The 25,138-nt window shown below is 48.6% G+C and overlaps 1 protein-coding gene across 1 annotated transcript in view; it reads left to right on the forward strand.

The window, feature by feature from the left end:
* Positions 1–15,852: 15,852 nt before the first annotated feature.
* The window catches only part of MTMR4 (myotubularin related protein 4), a 314,547-nt gene continuing 305,261 nt past the window's right edge, over positions 15,853–25,138 (forward strand). The window contains exon 1 of the mRNA XM_030222077.1: positions 15,853–15,935. The gene's annotated coding sequence lies outside the window, so the exon portion shown is untranslated. The remainder of the gene's footprint in view (positions 15,936–25,138) is intronic.

The following is a 25,138-nucleotide window of genomic DNA, read 5'->3' on the forward strand; positions in this document are numbered from 1 at the left end:
CGCTCGTCCTCGTTTGGAAGGCCACACACTCGCGTGTCAGATCCTCCATCCGCGTTTGCAGCTGTTCCAGCTTTGTACTTATTGGTGTCAGACGTCTCTCCAGCATCTCTTCCAAAACCATCGACATTTCTGTGGTAATTTCCGCCACCCAGGCCGATGAAACTGATCCCGCGGGGTCCGGGGACGCCGCCATCTTGGATTCCGCCGATTTGCCTCTGAGTTTTTCCTTCTGCGTCGATTTTGTCGCCATCGGAGCCGTTTTCTTTGTGGAGGCTATTACCCCTGCGTGCTGCTGCTGCTCCAGGTTCGTTATGCACGTTTTTTCGGGGCCGAAATTCAGTCCGGTTCTCGGAGGTTTAGGATAAGGTTCAGAGCGTCGCTCAGTTGCGACCACCCTTCCTCATAGCGTCACGTCGCGGCTTACATATTATATACAGGTACTTATTTGTACCTGGGGCAATGGAGGGTTAAGTGACTTGCCCAGAGTCACAAGGAGCTGCCTGTGCCTGAAATCGAACTCAGTTCCTCAGGACCAAAGTCCACCACCCTAACCACTAGGCCACTCCTCCACTGTTGCTACTATTTGAGATTCTACATGGAATGTTGCTATTCCACTAGCAACATTCCATGTAGAAGTCGGCCCTTGCAGATCACCAATGTGGCCGCGCAGGCTTCTGCTTCTGTGAGTCTGACGTCCTGCACGTATGTGCAGGACGTTAGACTCACAGAAACAGAAGCCTGCGCAGCCTTCTACATGGAATGTTGCTAGTGGAATAGCAACATTCCATGTAGAATCTCCAATAGTAGCAACATTCCATGTAGAATCTCAAATAGTATCTATTTTATTTTTGTTACATTTGTACCCTGCGCTTTCCCACTCAGCCATTTACAAAACTTCAAATTATGTTGTCAGGACCTAAGATCTGATCGAAGATGACAACCATACAGATGAAACTGTAGGGAGTTGTAACGTACGAGTTGGATGCAGGAAGCTAAATAAACAGGGTGCAAACCATACAGAACCTTAAAAGACGAACACAAAACTTAAATGTGTGCAATGACTGGTAACCAATGAAGTTCTTTCAAAAGACAAGACATATTTTATTTTAAAAAAGTAAAACCTTTGCAGCAGAGGCAGCAGCATTCTGTAAAAGTTAAAGATGAGTTAAAAACGTAGATGCAACACCCACATGCAACATGTTACAATAGTCTAAGTGCAAAACAAAAGCAGAGGCCAATTTCGGTAGGTTGTCAGTAATAAAAATATGATCCAACCTTATGTAGAAATCGCAATTAAAAAAAATAAAGTAATAGATGACTTATAAATCTGAGGTTCCCCTGTCAAAGCAGAGTCTAAAATCTGATGTGTGTGGTGGAATTATTTTACCATCCGACAAAAGGCTTTTATCTGGTATTCGGTAGTTTTTTTTCCACCCACTCATAGGTATGGTAGATAGTGGGGTTCCCCAGGGATCTGTACTAGGACCGCTGCTTTTTAATATATTTTTTAATGAAGTAGAGATGGAAATAACTAATGAGGTAATTAAATTTGCTGATGACACAAAGTTATGCAAAGTTGTTAAATCACAAGAGGATTGTGAAAAATTGCAAGATGACAAGACATTTAATATGAACAAATGCAAAGTGATGCATATGAGAAAGAGGAATCAAACTATATAGCTACATGATGCAAGGTTTCACATTAGGACCAGGAAACGGATCTAGGTGTCATCATTGATACGTTGAAATCCTCTGCTCAGTGTGCAGCAGTGGCTAAGAAAGCAGAAAAAAATGTTAGGAATTATTAGGAAAGGAATGGAAAATGAAAATGTTAGGTACCTGGTCAAAATAGCCCTGACCAAAAAAAAAAGAAACAGACAAAAAAGCCTCCAGTAAATCAGCCCCTGACAAAAAGGCCTGCCCACAATTTGGGCCCTGACAAATGAGCCCCCCAACAAAAGGGCCTGCCTCCAAGTATTTTACCTGTTCTGATCCTGTTCCTGCTGCTACAACTGTGTGTCTTTCCGACTCCCACTGCTACTTTGTCTTCGCTTTGCCACCTCAGTTTTAGTGCTCACTGCCTGGAATGTCTCCCTCTTCCTCCTGCCTGCCCATTTAGTAGTGGTTTATGGACTTGTCCTTTAGGAAACCATCTAGCCCCTTTTTAAACTCTGCCAAGCTAACCGCCTTCACCACGTTCAGGAGAATAGCCTGAGTAGGGGAGGACAAGATGGCGTCTATGAGAGGAGACGTGTCTTGAGAGCTCTTGAAACCTCCGGCGTAATCTTCAAGGAGAAGTACTTTTTCCCCTTTTCAAATGGGGAAAAGGAAAGGGAAAACCAGGGTGAAAGCCTTCCCCAACCTCGGAGGTAATCCCGCTCTCAGACAGACAACGCTCGAGGTATTCAAAGCTCAACCACTAGGTATGCAAAGGCCCGCTTTGACCGGCCCTTCCCAGTCTGTGGAGGACCTCAGCATTGAAGTGGCTTCGTTAAGTCCACTTCTTCAACTACCACCCCCGAGACCAGAAAGCAGAGTGATGGCGGCAGTTGAGCCTCAAAGTGATTTTCCCGAAGCTGGTATTTCTACTTCGGAGGCTGGGAGAGGCCCAGCCGATTTTTCTACCCCAGTAGAATTAACATCAGTAGATGCAGTAGGGGTTGAAACCCCCCTGTCTTCTCCAATTCTGGGAACTGCTTCTGTGGGCAAAGACCAGCGGTAGTAACTCTAGAAGTGCTGTGGGACGCTATCCAGACTCTGAATGCTTCGCTCCTCCGGGTAAACAATTCATTTAAACAAGAATTATCTGCTTTGAATCAATCCAAAAACTCTTTGACTGAGAGAGTTCAAGCACATGAACAAAGAACTGATGTCAGTGGCGTAGCCATGGGTGGGCCAGGGCCCACCTTATTTGGACTCTGGCCCACCCAAAATTGTGCACTCTTGCTATGGCTTGCAGAGGTCCTCAAACCCCGTCAGCTGAAGATTTCCTCCTTCTCAGGCAGCCAGTGCCAGCTGGCAGCACTTGCCTTGAGCTGAAACCAACACCAGCCCCTCTTCACGTGCTTAGTTTTCATGCATGCACAGTCTGCTGGCCGTGGCATCAGCTCAAGGAAAGTGCTGCTGGCTTGTTTGGAAGAGGGCTGACTGAACAGGAGGGGATCTACAAACCCCGCCAGCTGAAGATTTCCTTCTGCTCAGGTATTTAATATTGTGGGCTTGCAGGTGGAGGGAGGGATGAAGAGCAGAGCAGAGGGGGGCTAGGGACGGGGGGAGGGCATGAATTCCATGCCCACCCACCTTGGACTCAGGCCCACCCAAAATTGACTGTCTGGCTATACCCCTGACTGATGTGCATGATAGTGAAATAAAAAAAAAAAACTACAATGAGGGGGGATCCAAGATGGCGATCTGAGCTGTGTGGGCGTTTTCTCGTCTCCGAGGGGTTGCTGTGGCGAAACGTCAGAATTTCCCCTTTGTTAGTTTGAAGAATGGGGAAAAGAAAGAGGAAAGCAAAGGCTCAAGCCTCCCCGAACCTTGCTACAGGTCCCGCTGTTCGTCAGACCACATTAGACGCCTTCGGGATGAGGCCGCTCGAAGTGCAAGTTCCTGCTTCAACGAGACCCGTGGAAACGGGTCAGAGCATAGAGGAGGTGACGTTGAGCCCCTCCGCAGGAACAGCCCCCCCCCCCCCCCCGCCACCAGGAGGTGTTCAGACGCCGACGGAGAGGAACCGGATAGAGGAAGCTAATATGCAGCCCCTACCTGTTCAGTTGGGAGGACCTGTCGGCTTCTCTACCCCGATCGGAACAACAGAGGGAGAGCTGAGGGAATCACTCTCAGATCGAGGAGGCACCCCAGACGGTAGGGGGATAGCGGTAAGACTGGCTGTTGTCACATTAGAAGTGCTCTGGGACTCAATTCAAGGACTAAACACTTCCCTTAAAATGGTAACAAACTCTCTTAAAGAACAAATTGTGGAGGTTAAACAAATTTCCCAAACTTTGACTGTTAAAATTCAAGAACAATCAGATAAAACAGCATTGTTGGAAGGAGAAGTCGCTAAACTCAAGAACATTACGACTAACTTAATTAAAGACAAGGAAATTCAGGCACGTAAAATTGAATTCCTTGATAACCAATTCCGAAGGAATAATTTGCGGTTTATAAATTTCCACAAGTCTCCATTGATTCCAGCAGTAGAGATGTTAAGGAAATATTTTGGTGACGTGCTGGGTCTACCAGTGGAGGGTTTTCCACCCATTGTTAAGGCTCAGTACATAACAGGAGTTACAAACAACTTAAATGAACAACAACCGCAAAACCCACAGTTAAACTTAACTTAATTTTTAGAGAGTTCCTTGGACGTAGTGACGGAACGGACCACTTTGCTGGCTACTTTTGCCTTTGAAATGGACAGGAATAATATCTTTAAGATTTATTTCCAACATGTTAATGCAGTCTTTCTGGGTTTGAGAGTTCAAATTTTCTCTGACTTAGCGAGGGACACGCAGAGGAGGAGGAGAGAATTCTTGCAATATAGGGCAAGACTTCTCAACCTGGGCGCAGTTTTTAAACTGAAATTTCCTTGTAGATGCTTAGTATCCCTTCAATCGAACAACTATATATTCTTTGACCCCTTAAAACTGCAACAATTTATAATAGCAAAGGAAAGTGTTAATACTCCTTAGATGAACCCCAAAGAAAGTAATATGCTGTAAAGTTGGCTTGCAGGATAAAACTTGCTCTTCACGCTTGTGGATAATTAATTTCCTTCTGTTTACCTAGTGTCTGGATCTTTATTTGTGGACAAAGTAATTGTGTAATTTCAATTCTAATTTTTTTTCTTTTTTTAAAACAATTTCTTGTATTTCCATTACATTTATGTTGTTTAATAAATGTAAAATTATAAATAAATAAATAAAAAACTACAATGTTCCATTGGAACACTTATTCAGGATAGAAATATTATGGATAAGAGGATAGAATATTTAGATAATCAGATGAGGAAGAAAAACTACTACTACTTAACATTTCTAAAGCGCTACTCGGGTTACGCAGCGCTGTACAGTTTTACAAATAAGGATAGTCCCTGCTCAAAGGATCTTACAATCTAAAGGACAAAATGTCAAGTTGGGGCAGTCTAGATTTCTTGAATATAATGGTTAGGTGCCGAATGTGACATTGAAGAGGTGGGTTTTGAGTAGGGATTTGAAGATGGGTAGGGAGGGGGCTTGGCGTATGGGCTCAGGGAGTTTATTCCAAGCATAGGGAGAGGCGAGGCAGAAAACCTGAGATTCCTTAAATTCCCAAAGTCACCATTGATTGCTCCAATTGAAATGCTGAAGAAATATTTTACAAAAGTATTAGCTATTTCAAAGGAGACATTCCGCCTAATTTTAAAGCTTATTATATTACCCGACTTACAACTTCTCCTTCTGATTCTCAACAGCAATTACATTTAATGGAATTTCTGGAAAGTTCCCTTGAGATAGTAACAGAGCGAAACCGATAGAAATAACATACTTCGACTATACTTTAGAGATATTTCTGCACAGTTTCTTGGTAATAAAATACTTTTGCAAAAACAGGAGACTAAAACAGGTGGTTTCTTTGAAATCGCTACTGTCCATTGTGACAGGCTCTCTTGGCTCTAAAGTTTCTCTCCGTTCAATCTCGGAGGCATTGGATACATATACACTTCACACAGTTTATGCCCAAACCCTGACCCCTGAGGCAGGCGTTGTTTTACGCCGAAACACGGCCCGTGTCAGGTCATTCACAAATAAACACTCCTGTTGTCTCAGTCTTGAAGGCCCAGTGTTGCTTTCTTTGTTTGGGAATTTATAATATCCCATGAACGAGGAGACGTTCGCAGTCGGGATGCACCAACAGTTTGAATGCTGGAAATCGCTAGCGGACTTTTTGCTTCCCCCCTCTTAGTTTAGTTATATTAATCTACTACTATGTTTATTATTATTTCCTAGTATCTTGTCCAATTATATTGTGGAAGAAGTTTTATGTAATTTTCTAAAACATTTTTTATTTCTCTTCATTTTCTTTTCTCTTTTTTTGCTTTTAAGCATTTATGTTATGTAAATGTAATTATGAAACTCATAAATAAAGAATTAAAAAACAAATCAAGGTCAGGTATACAAGTAGCACATATGAGTTTATCTTGTTGGGCAGACTGGATGGACCGTACAGGTCTTTCTCTGTCGTCATGTTACTATGAAAAAGCTAAACGCTATTCAGACAGGGCGAAAGGGAAAAAGAAAAAAATAAACCTGTATCTCCCCGAACAAAGTCCTAAACAGACGGAGGCATCACAAGATAACGATGGACCTCCTGACCCTGTTCTTCAGGAAGTTTTAAAAGGAATTGTTGCACATTATAGGAAAAACGCCAAAGTGTTGCTCAATAAGCTATCCAGGAACAAGGATGTGGCCACCTGGGGTGCCGATGGGACTTTTGTATACAAGGAGTACCCCCGTCAGTGGTTCTAATCTACTCAACCTAATTCACGTGGCTATGCAGACACAGTGGCGTTCCTAGCCTCGATGACACCCGGGGCGGATTGCCGATGCGCCTCCCCCCCGGGTGCAGCGTGCCCCCCCGCGTAATGACACCTCCCCCCCGGGTGCACGCCGCTGGGTGGGGTGCTGCGGCGCGCGCCTGTGGGCTCCGAGTTTGCTACACTAACAGGAAGTAACCTGTTCCAGGGCAGAGGGAGGGAGCTCCAGCAAACCAGCAAAGTTAGCATAGCGAACTCGGAGCCCACAGGCGCGCGCCACGGCACCACCCAGCAGCGTGCACCCAGGGCGGACCGCCCCCACCGCCCCCCCTTGGTACGCCACTGTGCAGACACACTCTTTTTCCCAACAAAGGAAACCCAGATGTTGGGAGGAGTTCATGAGCTCCATGGCTGAACTCAATATGCCCACAACGGTTTTTGGCAAGGTGAGCAACAGGCATTTCCTTTAACTTTTTAAAGAACCCCCCCCCCCCCCCCCCCCCGTGAAAAAAAAGCTAAAAAAAAAAAAAAAAAAAAGAAAGAAACTTGTGAAATATGTTAGCCTCACCTATGAGAGATCATTTGCATTGAACAGAACACAGTGGAGTGGCCTAGTGGTTAGGGTGGTGGACTTTGGTCCTGGGGAACTGAGTTCAATTCCCACTTCAGGCACAGGCAGCTCCTTGTGACTCTGGGCAAGTCACTTAACCCTCCATTGCCTCATGTAAGCCGCATTGAGCCTGCCAGGAGTGGGAAAGCGCAGGATACAAATGTAACAAAAAAAAAAAAGTAATGTGTTCAGTTGTAATAAAAAAAAACTTTGTGCATGACACAAGAAACATGATTTCTTTTCACAGAGTTTTATTTAAAAGCTGTATAGCACTCTGTAGGAAACACATCTCTGTAGGTTACAAAATAGACTTTGAAAAGATCTACACACATAGCGCTTTCTTTCTTGCTATTTTTCACAAACTGTAACATCATTTCATCATTTTTGAAAGGGTCCTCAGAATATAATTGTAAAACATCTTCAAAAGACAAGTCTTTACAATAGTGGTGTAAGAAAAAACACACAGTAGTGACTACAGGTGATCGATAGAGGGTGTTGTAACCATCTTTTGTGTCGCAAAGTCTGTCAGTCAGCCCTTTTTAATCCCGAGACACAGCTCCACTCCATATTTTCTGTGTGGCCTTTCTTTAATATTTTGAAATCATGTCCATGAACAACACAAATCTCCAGTGGCGTAGCAAGGGTGGGGCGGTGGGGGCGGTCCGCCCCGGGTGCCAGCGGGTGTGTGGGGGGTGCTCCGTCTTCTGCCACCACCCTGCCTTTTTTTTAAAATCCATGCAGCCAGCGACGCAGGCAGCGCTTCGCGTCTGCCCTGCGTGCTGTGGAGGCAGAAAATCATCTTGCTGGCGTCAGACCTTCCCTCGCTGTGTCCCGCCCCCTTCTGAGGTAACTTCCTATTTCCTCGAGGGCGGGACACAGCGAGGGAAGGCCCGACACCAGCGAGACGCTTTTCTGCCTTCACAGCACGCAGGGCAGACGGGAAGCGCTGCCTGCGTCGCTGGCTGCATGGATTAAAAAAAAAGGCAGGGTGGTGGCAGAAGACGAGAGCTGTCAGCTCTCGACGGAGGGGGGTGCTCAGATGGGAGAGGGGGAGCTCACAGGGGAGAAGGGGAGTGGGGTGGGGTGGGGAAGCTTAGAGGGGAGAAGGGGATTGGGGTGGGGGAGCTCAGAGGGATTCTCAGAAGGGAGAAGGGCATTGGGGAGCTCAGAGGGGAGAAGGGGATTGGGGAGCTTAGAGGGGAGAAGGGGACTGGGGAGGGGAATGCTCAGATGGGAGAAGGGGTCTGAAGCTGGAACTGGGGTCTGACAAGGGGGCAGGATGGAAAATGGGTCCATGCCTGGGGCAGGTGGGAGAATGGGTCTGGGGCTGAAAAGGGGGGATGCAAGGCTGTGGTGGATGAAGGGGGCTAGAACTGGGGGCTGAAAAGGAAGGGTAGTTGGGATAAGGGGGCTAGTACTGGAACTGAGGGCTGAAAATGGGCAGGGGCTGAAACTGTGGGGACTGGGGGCTTTAAAGGGGACAGGGAGAACTGGCTGGGGCTGAAGCTCGGGACTGGTGAGAGAAAAGGGAGAACTGGCTGGGGGCTGAAAAGAGGGGGGCAGAGAGGGGACAGACCCTGGATGGAAGGGGGGAGCGTGAGGGAGGGCAGACCCTGGATGGATGGGGGAGGGAGGGCAGACGGATTTAAGGGGAGAGAGAAAGGGCAGATGTTGATGGAAGGGGGAGAGAGATGGCAGACTCGGGCAGATGGTGGATGGAAGGGGCAGAAATAGAGGGCAGATGTGGATGGAAGAGAGAGAGAGGGCAGACAGTGGATGGAAGGGACATTAGAGAGGGCAGACACTGGATGGCAGAGAGAGACAGAGAACGAAGACAGATGCTGGACGGAAGGAAGACAGTGAAAAGAAGATGAGGAAAGCAGAAACCAGAGACAACAAACTGTAAATAAAATATATATTTTTATTTTTTTTTGCTTTAGGATATAGTATTGTAGCTGTGTTAATAAATGTTTATAAATAGAACATGTAAATAAGGTAATCTTTTTATTGGACTAATTTTAATACATTTTGACTTAACTTTCAGAGAACAAAACCCCCTTCCTCAGCTCAGGCTAGGATACTGTAACAGCATTATACTGTATTGACCTGAGGAAGGAGAATTTGGCCTCTGGAAGCTAAATGTATTAGTCCAATAAAATGGTATTATTTTATTTTCTGTATTTGTTTTATTTCTATTTGTAAAGTGGTGATTGGTATTTGTTAGTTTTTTCAAATTTACATCTGCTGTCTTTATATTTTGCACAGTACTAGGGGACATTTTCTGTTTCTGTGGTGTTGCATTGTATGCAGAGTCTGGCATCGGGGGTTCAGTTTAATTTTTGTCTAAATAGAAAGTTTATGATTACTTATTCTATAGTGGATTAGGGTGTATCTGTGTTTGTGAAAAAGACGTAGCTTTCGGTTGGCATTGACTGTGCAGGATCGACGATCTGTACTAATCTGTCTGTTTTCGTTTTACAATAGGTGAATTGATGTTCTAGTGCTCACTGTAGTGTTTAAGATACTTTGCTTTTCCTTGTGTGACTCGTAGAAATTACTGCTTATGGTATGGCAGAATTGCTCTATAGGTCCTGAGTGTTTTGTATTTACGGTATGCCTAGTGCTGGATTTTGGAGGGGGGTGTTAAAAAATGACCAGCCCAAGGTGTCAACTACCCTAGCTACGCCACTGGCACAAATCAGTAGGACCCAAAGCAGTCCAAAACAAGTAAAGCCAGAAACAACACAGTTTATAGTGTGAGGAATATGAGCGTGAGAGGGAGAATGAAGGCACATGGAGGAACAAGGAGGCTCGATAGGGAGGGAGACTGGGTAGAGAAAGAAAGGAGTCTTTTCCTCTGGGGAATTGGAGAAAAGGAAAAGACTACAATTCCCAGCAGCCCCTGAGTAGGTCCCATGGTAGAAACAGGGACTTCAATCCCCAACACCCCCCAGAGGAGGTCAGGAGAAGGGCAAGAGAAGGGAGTTGGAAAAACCTGTCCCAGAGATCCAGGATGAGGGAAGGAGTTCTGAACCTGCGCAATCAAGGAAATGGAGAGCAGCTGAGCAGTGGGTGTGGGGAGGAACCAATGGACTGGCAAGGGGAAGAAAAGGAGGAAGAACTAGAGCAAGAGGAGGGGATGGAGATTGCTGCTCTGACCAAACTGGAAGAAAAGGAGGTGAAACAGGAGAGGGCTGCTCGGGAGAAGAGCCTGGTAGAAGAAGGGAAAAGGTGGTTATCCCCCGAGGGGAGCTGAGAGAAGAGGTTTACCACGGGAGGGTCATGCGGGTGGTGGCCAGGGTATAATGCTGGCCTGGTTGGGGAGGGACCCTTGCCACTCTCCCTAGGTTGATTTCTTTTGAAAGAGAGAGAGAGGAGGAGTGGTGGTTTTGGGCATAACTGTTATACATGAATTGCTGGGAGTTTGAACCCTTCCTGAACTGCTGTGTTTGGGGAATTGTTTGGTCTAACTGCTGACATGAACTGCTGGGGAGGGTTTGAACCCTTTCTGGAGCTATCATGTTTGGAGAATTACTTTGCATACCTGCTATACATGGACTGCTGGGAGTTTGAGCCCTTTTTGAGCTACTTTGTTAGAAGAATTGCTTTGCATAACTGCTTTATATGAACTGCTGAGATTTTGGAACCTTTTGTGGTTTTTTTTGTTTTGTTTTGAATACTATGCTGTTGAACTGCTATGCTTCTAGAGAAATGCTGTGGTGGGAATTATCTTTGGAGGAGCAGTTGACACAAGTATAATGGTCTGACCTTGTGGATTGCCGTGTGCTCTTTAGCAGTGGATTACAGCACAAAGCTCAGCTAAAGGGCCGAGGGACTCAAGGGTCTCCCGGTGCAGGAGACTTTTTTCCAAGAGTCTCCCGGTGGTGGAGACCTTATAATAGCTAATTGAACAAACCACCCTTAGGAATCACCTTTGGGTTAAAAACAAAACCATTCTCATGTAAGGACTGAATAAAGATTAAAACAAAGTTTAAAGCAATGCCCTTAATATCTAATACTTGGTAACAATAATGAAATATTCACATAGCAAGTAGCCTGAGCCATAGTAACATAGTAGGTCACGGCAGAAAAAGACCTGTACGGTCCATCCAGTCTGCCTAACAAGATAAACTCATATGCGCTACTTTGTGTATACCTGACCTTGATTTCTATCTACCATTTTCAGGGCACAGACCGTAGAAGCCTACCCAGTACTAGCCCCGCCTCCCAACCACCGGTGCTGCCACCCAATCTCCACTAAGCTTCTGAGGATCCATTCCTTCTGAACAGGATTCCTTTATGTTTATCCCACGCATTTTTGAATTCCGTTACCGTTTTCATCTCCACCACCTCCCGCGGGAGGGCATTCCACCACTCTCTCAGTGAAAAAATACCTCCTGACATTTTTCTTGAGTCTGGCCCCCCCTTCAACCTCATTTCATGTCCTCTAGTTCTACCGCCTTCCCGTCTCTGGAACAGGTTCGTTTGCGGATTAATACCTTTCAAATATTTGAACGTCTGTATCATATCAACCCTGTTTCTCCTTTCCTCCAGGGTATACATGTTCAGGTTGGCAAGTCTCTCCTCATACGTTTTGTAACGCAAATCCCATACCATTTTTGTAGCTTTTCTTTGCACCGCTTCCAGTCTTTTTACATCTTTAGCAAGATACGGCCACCAAAACTGAACACAATACTCCAGGTGGGGCCTCACCAATGACTTGTACAGGGGCATCAACACCTCCTTCTGCTGGTCACACCTCTGTCTATACAGCCTAGCAACCTTCTGGCTATGGCCACCGCCTTGTCACACTGTTTTGTCACCTTCAGATCCTCGGATACTATCACCCCAAGATCCCTCTCCTTGTCTGGACATATCAGACTCTCACTGTCTAACACAGACGTGGATTTCTACTCCCTAAGTGCATCACTTTGCATTTCTTTTCATTGAATTTTAATTGCCAAACATTAGACCAGTCTTCTAGCTTCTGCAGCTCTTTTTTAATGTTTTTCACTCCCTCTGGGGTGTCTACTCTGTTTCAAATCTTGCAGGGGCATTTTCGAAAGTGAAGGGCGCCCATCTTTCGACACAAATCGAGAGATGGGCTACCTTCTCTCAGGGTCGCCCAAATCGGCATAATCGAAAGCCGATTTTTTTTTTGGTGTGCTCAACTGCAGTCCGTCGCGGGGACGACCAAAGTTCCCGGGGGCGTGTGAGCAGCGTACCGAAGGTGGGACGGGGGCATGCTTAAGAGATGGGCGTCCTCGGCTGATAATGGAAAAAAGAAGGGTGTCCCTGATGAGCATTTGGCCGACTTTACTTGGTCCATTTTTATTCACGACAAGGTGCCCGAACTGAACAGATGACCACCGGAGGGAATCGAGGATGACCTCCCCTTACTCCCCCAGTGGTCATCAACCCCCCTCCCACCCAAAAAAAAGTTAAAAAAACATTTTTTCCAGCTTCTATGCCAGCCTCAAATGTCATACCCATCTCCATCACAGCAGTATGCAGGTCCATGGAGCAGTTTTTAGTGGGTGCAGTGCACTTCAGGCAGGCGGGCCCAGGCCCATCCCCCCCACCTGTTACACTTGTGGTGGTAAATGGGAGCCCTCCAAAACCCACCAGAAACCCACTGTACCCACATCTAGGTGTCCCCTTCATCCCTAAGGGCTATGGTAGTGTTGTACAGTTGTGGGGAGTGGGTTTTGGGGGGCTCAGTGCCCAAGGTAAGGGAGCTATGCACCTGGGAGCAATTTGTGAAGGCCACTGTAGGGTGTCCGTTTGGTGTCCTGGCATGTCAGGGGGACCAGTGCACTATGAATGCTGGCTCCTCCCACGACCAAATGCCTTGGATTTGGTCGTTTTTGAGATGGGCGTCCTCGGTTTCCATTATCGGCAAAAACCGAGGTGCCCATCTCTAAGGTTGACAATCTCAACATTTAGGTCGACCATCTCTTAGGTCGACCTAAATGTTGAGATTTTGGGCACCCCTGACCGTATTATCAAAATGAAAGATAGACGCCCATCTTGTTTCGATAATACGGGATGCCCCGCCCCTTTGCGAGGACATCCTCGCTGCGTAACCCTAGTAGCGCTTTAGAAATGTTAAGTAGTAGTAGTAGTAGTAGATGGGCGTCCTTAGAGATGGTCGCCCCCGTTCGATTATCCCCTTCCACGTGTCATCCGCAAAAACGCTTACTTTACCTTCTAACCCTTTGGCAATGTCACTCACAAATATATCGAACAGAATCGGCTCCAGCACCGATCGCTGAGGCACTCCACTACTCACCTTTCCCTCATCTAAGTGAATTCCGTTTACCACCACCCTCTGGCGTCTGTCAACCAGTTCCTAATCCAGTTCACCACTTTGGGTCCTATCTTCAGCCTGTCAAGTTTATTCAAGAGCCTCCTGTGGGGAACCGTGTCAAAAGCTTTGCTGAAATCTAAGTAGATTACTACTACTACTAGTACTATTTAACATTTCTAAAGCGCTGCTAGGGTTATGCAGCGCTGTACAGTTTAACAAAGAAGGACAGTCCCTTCTCAAAGGAGCTTACAATATAAAGGACAAAAAATGCAGTCAATCAAATTGGGGCAATCTGGATTTCCTGGATAGAGGTCCAATGGTTAGGTGCCGAAAGCGACATTGAAGAGGTGGGCTTTAAGCAAGGATTTGAAGATGGGCAGGGAGGGAGCTTGGCGTATGGGCTCAGGGAGTTTATTCCAAGCATAGGGTGAGGCGAGGCAGAAAGGGCGGAGCCTGGAGTTGGCGGTGGTGGAGAAAGGGTACTGAGAGGAGGGATTTGTCCTGTGAGCGGAGGTTACGGGTAGGGGCGTAGGGGGAGATGAGGGTAGAGAGGTAATGGGGGGCTGCAGATTGAGTGCATTTGTAGGTTAGTAGGAGAAGCTTGAATTGTATGCGGTACCTGATCGGAAGCCAGTGAAGTGCTTGAGGAGAGGGGTGATATGAGCATTAACGGTCTAGGCGGAAGATAAGACGGGCAGCAGAGTTCTGAACGGATTGAAGGGGGGATAGATTACATCTATAGCACGTTCCTTATTCAGTTCTCCAGTCACCCAGTCAAAGAATTCAATGAGATTCGTTTGGCATGATTTATTTTTGATAAAAGCATGTTGTCTTGGATCTTGCAACTTATTGGCTTCCAGGAAATTCACTATCCTTTCCTTCAGCATCGCTTCCATTACTTTTCCAATAACCGAAGTGAGGCTTGCTGGCTTGTAGTTTCCAGCTTCTTCCCTATCACCACTTTTGTGAAGAGGGACCACATTCGCTGTTTTCCAATCTCACGGAACCTCTCCCGTCTCCAAGGATTTATTAAACAAATCTTTAAGAGGACCCACCAGATCCTCTTTGAGCTTCCTCAATATCCCGGGGTGGATCCTGTCCGGTCCCATGGCTTTTTCCACCGTTAGATTTTCAAGTTGTTCATAAACACTTGCTTCCGTGAACGGTGCTATTCTCATATGCACTTTTGACAATCAATTGTGGTCCTTCTCCAGGATTTTCTTCAGTAAAAACAGAACAAAAGTATTGACGTGAGGAAGGAGATTTTGGCCTCTGGAAGCTAAATGTATTAGTCCAATAAAATGGTATTTTCTATATTTGTTTTATTTCTATTTGTTAATTTGTAAAGTGGTGATTGGTACTTGTTATTTTTTTCAAATTTACATCTGCTGTCTTTATATTTTGCACAGTACTAGGGGACATTTTCTGTTTCTGTGGTGTTGCATTGTATGCAGTGTCTGGCATCTTGGGGGTTCAGTTTAATTTTTGTCTAAATAGAAAGTTTATGATTACTTGTTCTATAGTGGTTTAGGGTGTATCTGTGTTTGTAAAAAAGACATGGCTTTCAGTTGGCATTGACTGTGCAGGATCGACGATCTGTACTATTCTGTCTGGTTTCATTTTACAGTAGGTGAATTGATGTTCTAGTGCTCACTGTAGTGTTTAAGATGCTTTCCTTTTCCTTGTGTGACTTGTAGAAATTACTGCTTATGGTATGCTAGAATTGCTCTATAGTTCCTGAGTGTTTTGTATTCTCGGTATGCCTAGTACTGGATTTCGGGGGGGGGGGGGGGGGGGGGTGTTAAAAAATGACCGGCCCTGGGTGCCAACTACCCTAGCAGCAGCTCATAGGTTTGCTTGCTTTGTTTTGAGTGTAGGGCGGTGACGGCTACAGGGGGCTAGGGCAACAGATAAACCTGACTTCGACGTTTTGACGTCACTTCGTCTCCTTTGCTATACCCCTACACGCCTAGTTTCGTCTGGACATGCGCACAAGAACCCTGCTGTTTGCTGCAAAACCCCTTGTGCGCATATGTAGCGTACGTAACTTCCCCCAACTTTCGGTTTTATAGCAGGATTTAACTGCAAATAAAATTTCAATATAAATTGGTTTGAGTGTTCGTTAGCTATGTTTCTGCGCTATGGACTGTGGCGCCAAAGTCTGAATATGGGCCCCCTTTCCCACATTCTCAGAGCAGTAGCCGTGTGAGAGGGAGCGCAAAATTACGAACTCGACAATTCCGGCACTGCCTTGATTTATAAAGCGCGCGAGGCGAACCTTCCGTCTGACCCCCGCCCTTTAGCGGTCTGCCCCAGCCCCGCCATACATACTCCGTTTCCAGGGAGACGTGGTGACGTCGAAGCTGGGAAGGACCAATGGGAGAAGGGCGTGCTGCTCCTCCCTCCTAGCCGCGGCGCTGGTGCTTCTGGGAGAAGCCTGGGCTGAGGAGGGCTCTCTACTAGCAGTGTTTCTGGTGCACGCGTGGAGGGGGTGGGGTTAGGTGAGTACCAGGTGCGCGCGTGGAGGGGGTGTGTGGGTTGGGTGAGCGCGTGGTGGGGGTGGGTTGGGTGAGTACCAGGTGCGCGCGAGGACTGGAGGGTGTGTGTGGGTTGGGTGAGCGCGTGGAGGGGGTGGGGTTGGGTGAGTACCAGGTGCGCGCGTGGACTGGAGGGTGTGTGTGGGTTGGGTGAGCGCGTGGAGGGAGTAGTGGGCTTGTTATGTTGTCTGTGTGGAGAGAGTGAGGTTATGTGGCGCGTGGTAGCTGCTGCAGGCGAGTATCGCTTGTGGGTTGCCGAAGGAGGAAGGGATGGGGGTGTGTGTCTTGGCCCGGGCCTTGGTTACGTAGCGCACGGGGGTCCGTTCTGTGCGGCCGGACAGCGCCCTTATAGACGGGGGACGGACCGACCACTCCTTCCTATGGCTTCTGTAGCGTTGCGAGGTGGAGGCATACTGCTCGCTAGTCAGGAAGTGCCAGTGTGGTGTTTCCCAAGTCCGGTCCTGGAAGTAGCCTTTGCCAGTCGGGTTTTCAGGATATCCACGATTTGCATAGAATGGAGGCAAATCAGGTTCATATATATTCACTAGTAAAAAAGGCCCGGTTCGGACACAAATGAAACGGGCGCTAGCAAGGTTTTCCTTGGAGTGTGTATGTTTGTGAGAGTGACTGTGTGTGTGAGAGAGAGAGTGAATGTGTGTGTGTGTGTGTGAGAGAGTGAGTCTGGGTGCGAGTTTGTCTGTGAGAGAGATTGTGTGTGAAAATGAGTGTGTGCAAGTGCGTATGTGAGACACTGTGAGAGAGAGAGAGTGTGTTTCATACAGATACAGTATGTGAGAGAGAGAGTGAGTCTGGGTGCGAGTTTGTCTGTGAGAGAGAGTGTGTTTCATACAGATACAGTATGTGAGAGAGAGAGTGAGTCTGGGTGCGAGTTTGTCTGTGAGAGAGAGTGTGTGTGAGAATGAGAGTGTGTGCAAGTGCGTATGTGAGACACTGTGAGAGAGAGAGTGTGTTTCATACAGATACAGTGTGTGAGAGAGAGTGTGAGTCTGGGTGCGTGTGTGTCTGTGAGAGAGAGAGAGAGTGTGAGAATGAGAGTGTGTGCAAGTGCGTATGTGAGAGAGAGTGTGTTTCACACACAGTGTGTGCGAGAGAGAGAGTGTGTGTGAGAGACAGACTCTCTGTGAGACTGAGTGTATGAGACCAAGAGAGTGTGTGAGTGACTGTGTGACAAATAGAGAGTGAATGTGATACAGTGAGAGACAGTGTGTGAGAGAGAGAAAGACATTGAGAGAGAGTGTGTGTGTGACAGAGATACCCCCCCCCCTCTGGTGTCAGGTCCCCACTCCCTCCCCCCCCCTCTCTGGTGTCAGGCCCCCCACCTCTCTCTCTGATGTCTGAGCATTACTGTGCAGGACGCTGAGCTCTGGCTGTGCTTCAAGGAACTGACCAATCCTATTTAATAGAATGCACCTCCAACATTTTGAAGCCGAGAAACCTCGTGTGGTTGGTCACTTCTGCTTGTGAGGAACCCGGAAGTACGTGATGTCAATTCAGGAGATGGATACAGAGAGCAGGAATGCCTCAGCTTCAGAATGTTGGAGGTGTGTTTTATTATATAGGATTGTGGATCTCCTGACAACCTGACTGAACTTGGTCTAGGGCTGCTTGCATTACTAAAGCTGACAGGTCTGATGCATCCTGTGCTCAAGGATTTTGCAAACATAAAAGACTGGAAGGCTATTTTGAGTATTGATTACAGTGGTTTATGAGAAGTGGTTTGCCAGGATTGATTGGTCACTGAAAGACTACACGTTGATTTGATCGTGCTAGGTAGGGCTGAGGAACATGGAAATACTTTTAAAAGAAGTAGGAGGAAATATTTTTTTCACTCAAAGAATAGTTAACGTCTGCAACTCACTGCCCCAGGATTTGCTAAAAGCAGTTAGCTTATCTGGGTTCAAAAAAGGTTTGCTCTGCTCTTGAGACAGACATGGGGGTGCTAGCATGGAACGTTGGTACTTGTGACCTGGTTTGGCCACTGTGGTAAGCAGGATACTGGCCTAGATGGACCCCGTATGGCTATTTTTACTTTGGGATCGTATGGGAAGGAGGTGTTATGCTGAGTTTTTCCAGTTATTAGCCATTGCATCTGCTAAGTTTGAGTTCAATTTTTATTAATAATGTGCATGGTTTTAGTGCACGTTAGTAAATCTGATGATGGTTGCAAGTAAGAGAGAGTGGTTGTATATGGGATTCACTTGCTCAGAACCTAATGTCAATGATAGAGGCAATTAGTGCTGGAGTTAGGGTGTGCAGAAGTAAAAGTACTGTCTTCAAAAGTTGTAAAGTAAAATTTGAAAGTCATCACAAAAAAAAAAAAGAGAACTCAAAAAGTTCAGAGGGCACTAACTCGGGGGACAACTTAAGTACATAAGTAATGCCATACTGGGAAAGGACCAAAGGCCCATCAAGCCCAGCATCCTGTCCCCAACAGCGTCCAATCCAGGTCAAGGGCACCTGGCAGCTTCCCAAACGTACATTCCATATCATCAAGCTGATCAATCCATAGACTGGTGGGTTGTGTCCATCTACCAGCAGGTGGAGATAGAGAGCAAACTTTTGCCTCCCTATATGTGGTCATGTGCTGCCGGAAACTCCTCAGTATGTTCTCTATCTCAGCAGGTGGTGGTCACACACAGCAGCAGCTCTGGCTAGGCCTCCAAGCCTAATCCTTAGGTTTTGTTGAGGCCTGGGGTTGAGGGCTCTTTTGAGCAAGTGCAAACCTGGTGGTGCCAGGTCCCTCCTTTTCGCCCCCCTCCCGCTGGCTCCGTTTAAAAAAAAAAAAAAAAAAATTTTAAACGTCTTTAAAGGCGTTTATTTTGACGTTTATTTAAATGTTCATTGCAGCTACTCACTGGGACACCAGTTCGTTACAGCTCGGAGCGGCAAGCAGGTAATTTTACCTTTTTCTAGCGGGCAGGGGGTTCCCCGATTCTTCTCCTCGTGGCATATGGCGTCGGAGGGCGAGGGCGCAAAGGGTCGCTCCCCGGATCGCTGGAGCGCTTCTAGAGGGGATGCGGGGGTTTTACAGCCTGATTCGCCCTTGATGGGTGACAGTTTAGTGACCGATGAATGTCCCGGTCCTTCCTCCGGCGTGGCGGTTTTTCCCGCCATAAACGCCCATCCCCCGCTCCTCGCCTCCGCCATCTTGGCCGGCCACGCGGCTCGGACGGCTTCTTCGGGGGCCGCCCTTGAGGTTGGAGACATTAATGCCATGAACGCCCTTAATTTGGGCGACGGCACAAAACCGGCTAATGTTAAGAGCCGTTCTTCCCGCGCGGCTCCTTCGCGGAGTTTCGCGCCGGACGCCATTTTGGATGCGCAGCATGTCTCTCCCCCGCTATTTCGAGCGCCGGTTGAGAGTGCGTCTAGGGCTGTTGCCCAGGCTGCGGAAGTGCACAGTCTGGGGGGTTTCTCCGAGTTTGTTTTGCTGCTGCATCAGGCCTTCCTCATGCACAACGCTGCCCCTGCTCCCTCGTCTGGTAAAGAGGTTGAGGTTCCCAGAGGCAAACGCCCTCGGGTTGATTCCCAGGCCTTGGAGGAATTTGTCTCCTCCGATGTAGATGAGGGCAGCGTGTCTGAGGTCTCCCAACGGTCCTTTGCGGATTCCTTGGAGGAGACGGATCCCCGCTCGGTTGGAGCGGATGACCCCTCTGCAGCGCGGCTTTTTAGCCCAGAGGATTTGCCCAACCTGTTGTTACAGGCCATGGACACTTTGAAGATTTCCTCTCCGGAGGACGTCTCTCCCTCAGCCCCTGTTGGCTCTGCCATTATGCTGGGGACGAAGCGCCCGCCTAGAACCTTCCACGTGCATGATGCCATGCACACCTTAATTTCGGCTCAATGGGATGCCCCAGAAGCGAGCCTTAAAGTGGCTAGGGCTATGTCCCGCCTCTATCCTTTGGCTGTGAGTGAGCGTGAGGCCTATCTGTGGCCTACCGTGGATTCTTTAATCACTGCGGTGACTAAGAAAACGGCGTTGCCGGTGGAAGGTGGCACGGCCCTAAAGGACGCCCAAGACAGAAGATTGGAGGCGGCCTTAAGGTCGTCCTTTGAGGCGGCTGCTTTAAGTTTGCAGGCCTCAGTTTGCGGCTCCTATGTGGCCAGGGCGTGCCTGACTATGGTGCAGCGGGCTTCCCCCTCGGATCATTCCTTGAGGGCTGATTGGCCGGCCCTGGAATCGGGCTTAGCCTATTTGGCAGACTTGCTGTATGATGTCTTGAGAGCCTCAGCTAAAGGCATGGCTCAGACAGTCTCTGCGCGGCGGTGGCTTTGGCTGAAACATTGGTCTGCTGACCACGCCTCTAAATCCCGCCTGGCTAGGTTGCCTTTTAAAGGCAAGCTGCTCTTTGGGGTCGAGCTGGACAAAATCGTGACCGATCTCGGCACGTCTAAGGGCAAGACGTTACCAGAGGTCAGGGCTCGGGCTAGTGCTCGTCCCGGTACCTCCAGAGGACAGTTTCAGGAAGCCCGTCGGTACCGCCCGGGCAGGTCGGGTTCTTCTGCCCCCTCTTCCTTTAAGAGGAATTTCTCCCCCAAGCAGCATTCCTTTCGCAGAGACCGCCGTCCCGGAGGTGCTCCCTCCGGTCCTCCCCCAGGGTCTCGTACCCAATGACGGGGTCTTGGTCCACTCCCCAGTGCAGATTGGAGGACGGCTGTCCTCGTTTCTGGGCGAGTGGACCACAATAACTTCAGACGCTTGGGTGCTGGAAGTCATCAGAGACGGCTACAAGCTAGAGTTCTGCCGACCCTTAAGAGACGGGTTTGTACTCTCTCCCTGCAAGTCTCCGGTCAAAGCTGTGGCAGTGCAGCAGACTTTGGACAATCTGATCCGCCTGGGTGCGGTCGTTCCGGTGCCAGAAAGTCAGCTTGGCAAGGGGCGTTACTCCATTTACTTTGTGGTACCAAAGAAAGGAGGTTCTGTCCGGCCTATCCTCGACCTCAAAGGGGTCAATCGGGCCTTGAAAGTGCGGCACTTTCGCATGGAGACTCTCCGCTCTGTTATAGCGGCAGTGAAGGCAGGGGAGTACCTGGCATCCTTGGACATCAAGGAAGCATACTTGCATATTCCCATCTGGCCTCCTCATCAACGCTTTCTGCGTTTTGCAGTCCTGGGTCGACACTTCCAGTTCAGAGCCCTCCCTTTCGGGTTGGCTACTGCTCCGCGGACCTTTTCCAAAGTAATGGTGGTCATAGCGGCCTTCCTGCGAAAGGAAGGAGTACAAGTCCATCCTTATCTGGACGACTGGTTGATCCGAGCCCCCTCTTATGCAGAGTGCGGCAAAGCTGTGGACCGGGTAGTTGCTCTTTTGAGCTCCCTGGGATGGATCATCAACTGGGAGAAGAGCCAGCTGCGCCCGACTCAGTCCCTGGAGTATCTGGGAGTTCGATTCGACACCCAAGTGGGCAGAGTGTTCCTGCCAGACAATCGGATTGTCAAACTTCAGGCTCAGGTGGACCAGTTCCTAGTAGCCTCTCCTCTTCGGGCTTGGGACTATGTGCAGCTGTTGGGCTCTATGACGGCCACGATGGAAGTAGTGCCCTGGGCCAGGGCTCATATGAGACCACTTCAACACTCTCTGCTGCAGCGCTGGACTCCGATGTCGGAGGATTATGCTGTGCGCCTTCCCTTGGACCCAGCAGTGCGCAAGGCGCTGAGCTGGTGGATGCAGACAGACAAGTTGTCTGCGGGAATGCCTCTGGTGACCCCAGAGTGGATTGTCGTCACGACGGACGCCTCTTTGTCGGGCTGGGGAGCCCACTGTTTGGGAAGGACAGCGCAGGGGCTCTGGTCTCCTGCAGAGGCAAAGTGGTCTATCAACCTCCTGGAACTCAGAGCCATTCGGTTGGCGCTTTTGGAGTTCATCCCGGTACTGGTGTTGAAGCCTGTACGGGTCCTGTCGGACAATGCCACGGCTGTGGCCTATGTCAACCGCCAGGGAGGTACCAAGAGCGCCCCTCTAGCCAAGGAGGCTATGAGTCTATGCCAGTGGGCAGAAGCGAACCTGGAACAGCTGTCAGCGGCCCACATTGCCGGAGTCATGAATGTCAAGGCGGACTTTCTCAGTCGCCATACCTTGGAGCCCGGAGAGTGGCAGCTATCTGCTCAGGCGTTCTTGGACATCACGAAGCGCTGGGGCCAGCCGAGCCTAGATCTGATGGCGTCATCGGCCAATTGCCAAGTGCCGCGCTTTTTCAGCAGAGGACGGGACCCTCGATCCCTGGGAGTAGATGCTCTTCTCCAACAGTGGCCGACACAAGAGCTTCTCTATGTGTTCCCGCCCTGGCCCATGTTGGGCAGGGTGCTAGACCGGGTGGCAAAGCATCCCGGCAGGGTAATCCTGGTATGCGGACTTGATCAGGCTCTCAGTCGACGATCCTCTGCGGCTGCCAGTGGAGCAGGGCCTGTTACATCAGGGTCCCGTGGTGATGGAGGATCCCTCCCCCTTTGGTCTTACGGCCTGGCTGTTGAGCGGCAGCGTCTGAGGAAGAAGGGCTTCTCAGACAAGGTCATCGCCACTATGCTGAGAGCGAGGAAGCGCTCTACTTCTACTGCTTACGCCAGGGTTTGGCGTATCTTTGCAGCGTGGTGTGAAGCAGGCTCACTTTCTCCTTTCACTGCTCCAATTTCTTCAGTGTTGGCGTTCCTGCAAGAAGGTCTGGACAAAGGCCTGTCGCTCAGTTCCCTTAAAGTCCAGGTAGCGGCTCTGGCTTGCTTCAGGGGCCGCCTGAAGGGTGCTTCCCTGGCTTCGCAGCCAGATGTGGTGCGCTTTCTCAAGGGAGTTAATCACCTGCGCCCTCCTCTGCACTCAGTGGTGCCTGCGTGGAATCTCAACCTGGTGCTAAGAGCATTGCAGAAGCCGCCGTTTGAACCCTTGTCAAGGGCATCTCTGAAAGACCTGACGTTGAAAGCAGTCTTTTTGGTGGCTATCACTTCAGCCAGAAGAGTTTCCGAGCTCCAGGCGCTCTCATGTCGAGAGCCTTTTCTGCAGTTCACTGAGGCAGGAGTGACTATTCGCACAGTGCCTTCCTTTCTGCCCAAGATTGTTTCTCGCTTCCATGTGAAGCAGCAGCTCTGTCTCCCTTCCTTTCGTAGGGAGGACTACCCAGAGGAGTACTCTGCTCTTAAATATCTGGATGTGAGACGAGTCATCATCAGATACTTGGAAGTGACCAATGATTTCCGGAAATCGGATCATCTGTTTGTCCTGTATGCAGGTCCTCGTAGGGGTCTGCAGGCTGCTAAACCTACAGTGGCAAGATGGGTCAAGGAAGCCATTGCAGCGGCTTATGTGGCCGCGGGGAAGGTGCCGCCTATCCAGCTGAAGGCTCACTCCACTAGAGCTCAGGCGGCCTCGATGGCAGAGGCCGGGTCCGTCTCCTTGGAAGAGATATGCAAGGCAGCAACTTGGGCTTCGGCTCATACATTCTCCAAGCATTACCGTTTGACTGTGGCTGCACGGGCGGAGGCCCGGTTTGGAGCTTCAGTGTTGAGGTCAGGGATTTCAATGTCCCGCCCTGGGTGAGTACTGCTTCGGTACATCCCACCAGTCTATGGATTGATCAGCTTGATGATATGGAAGGTAAAATTATGTATAATCATACCTGATAATTTTCTTTCCATTAATCATAGCTGATCAATCCATAGCCCCTCCCAGATATCTGTACTGTTTTTATTCTGGTTGCATTTCAGGTTCAAGTTTAGTCTTCAGTTACTTCAGAAAGACTTCGTGTTCAAGTTTTTTCACTTGGATTCTTCAAGAGTTAAGACGAGTTTGTGTTACAGTGAGCTGCTGCATTCCTCTCCCCTCCGTTTTACGGGGCTGGATTGAGACTTAAAATTCTGCCGGCACTCCCTCCCGCTTCGTGCGGCTGTAGGGCAGCTTTGTACCCCTCCCGCTTCGGCGGTGTTAGGGTCAGTCAGCTCCTCCCGCGGTTGCGGTTGCAGGATAAGCCAGATCCCCCCCGCATCGGCGGGTGTGGTGTCCCTCCCCCGCTCCGCGGGGATGAGCTGGACGGATTCCCCTCCCCCACTTGTGTGGGGATGAGCTGGGTTAATTCCCCTCCCCCGTTTCGGCGGTGGTGAGCTGGGCAGAGTGTCCCTTCGTGGGTGTAATTCTCTAAGTGCTGAGTCCTGCGGATGGAGCTTTGATATCGACATACTGAGGAGTTTCCGGCAGCACATGACCACATATAGGGAGGCAAAAGTTTGCTCTCTATCTCCACCTGCTGGTAGATGGACACAACCCACCAGTCTATGGATTGATCAGCTATGATTAATGGAAAGAAAATTATCAGGTATGATTATACATAATTTTACCTTCTATACATGTTATTCCCGAAATTGTGGATTTTTCCCAAGTCCATTTACTAGCAGTCTGTGGACTTGTCCTTTAGGAAACCGTCCAAACCCTTTTTAAACTCTGCCAAGCTAACCGCCTTCACCACGTTCTCTGGCAACGAATTCCAGAGTTTAATTACACGTTGGGTGAAGAAAAATTTTCTCCTATTTGTTTTAAATATACTACACTGTAGTTTCATCGCATGCCCCCTAGTCCTATTTTTGGAAAGCGTGAACAGATGCTTCACATCCACCTGTTCCTCTCCACTCATTTTATATACCTCTATCATATCTTGCGTGCCAAAGATGGCTTTATGTCGCATTAAAATGTCACGCCTATGTAAATGTACACGTTATTTTAGATTGTAAACCACTTTTATTTGTATTAAAGAAGTAGCATATCAAATGTTTTTAAACTATTAAATGAGGTTCTTAGCAATTCCCTCTGAATGCTCAGCAACAGCAAACAGAGCCCTGCCCGTACTGCTGAAAACCCAGCGCCAGCTCTGAGCTGGTGTTAGGGTGTCTCAAGAGAGATTTCTTATCGAAGTTGAAGGCACTAAATTTCTGCAGCACCTGACATGGCTGTCCTGGTCACCGGCACCAGAGGTAGTGGCTCCACATTTTCTTGAGAAGGCAGAGGAACAGCACAATACTGGCAGCCCGCAAGCTGGCTCACAGGTGGAGACAGAATCTAGTGTGCTGTGGCCGGAACTTTTTTGTCAGGGGATAGGTTCTCGCCCAGACCCCTTTTGAAAGGCATCTCTGCTCACCCCACCAGTTGGTGCCAGGGAGGAGGAAGGGG

This window comes from Microcaecilia unicolor, chromosome 13 (genome assembly GCF_901765095.1).
Source record: "Microcaecilia unicolor chromosome 13, aMicUni1.1, whole genome shotgun sequence".
In the NCBI taxonomy this organism is placed as follows: domain Eukaryota; kingdom Metazoa; phylum Chordata; class Amphibia; order Gymnophiona; family Siphonopidae; genus Microcaecilia; species Microcaecilia unicolor.